Here is a 516-nt window from a genome sequence, read left to right on the forward strand (position 1 = left end):
TTCCCCCTGGCGGCGAGCTAGACTAGAGCCACTTTAACCCCTTCCTGCCTACCGCGGTCGGCTCCCGCTGAGGGCCCAAGTGCAGCCTGAGTTTTGGCCCGCCGGGTCCAACCAAAGGAATCAGAGGAGGCTCAGTCTCCGCCCGAAAAAAAATAGGAACCTGAACTCTGGGGGTGGGGAGTAGGTTGCTCCTCGCTGCTGCCCCAGATCTCAGCTTCCATCTAAACTTGGAGGCTTCGCGGCAGCACACAGCCCAGGCTAAGGGGGACAGCTCCTCTCTGCAGCAGAGCTGTTTTTATTCGGAGAAGAGAAGGCGGCCCGGCAGACCAAGTGATTCGGGTTCCACCAACCCGCGCTATTTACCAGACAGGGTTATGCTGCCAGCTGTATTTCCCATTGCCCGCCAGATCCTCCGCCCCGCGCCACGCACACCCAGAGGGTCTCGGCGCCCACTCCGAGCGCTCCCTTCTGCAGGGGCAAGATCCCCTGCCCCGGCAGACCGCAGAGGTGGGCTCA

General features: G+C 62.0%; 1 protein-coding gene across 4 annotated transcripts in view; it reads right to left on the bottom strand.

The window, feature by feature from the left end:
* The window catches only part of Kcna2 (potassium voltage-gated channel subfamily A member 2), a 14,702-nt gene that overhangs the window by 13,216 nt on the left and 970 nt on the right, over positions 1-516 (bottom strand). The window contains exon 1 of one of the 4 annotated variants that reach the window (XM_010606025.3): positions 53-229. The exons of the other annotated variants lie outside the window; for them this stretch is intronic. The gene's annotated coding sequence lies outside the window, so the exon portion shown is untranslated. Of the gene's footprint in view, positions 1-52; positions 230-516 lie in introns of those variants that run through there. 4 annotated transcript variants of the gene reach the window in all.

The sequence above is a fragment of the Fukomys damarensis genome, unplaced genomic scaffold, assembly GCF_012274545.1.
Source record: "Fukomys damarensis isolate Sample0158 unplaced genomic scaffold, DMR_v1.0_HiC HiC_scaffold_33, whole genome shotgun sequence".
Taxonomy (NCBI): Eukaryota; Metazoa; Chordata; class Mammalia; order Rodentia; family Bathyergidae; genus Fukomys; species Fukomys damarensis.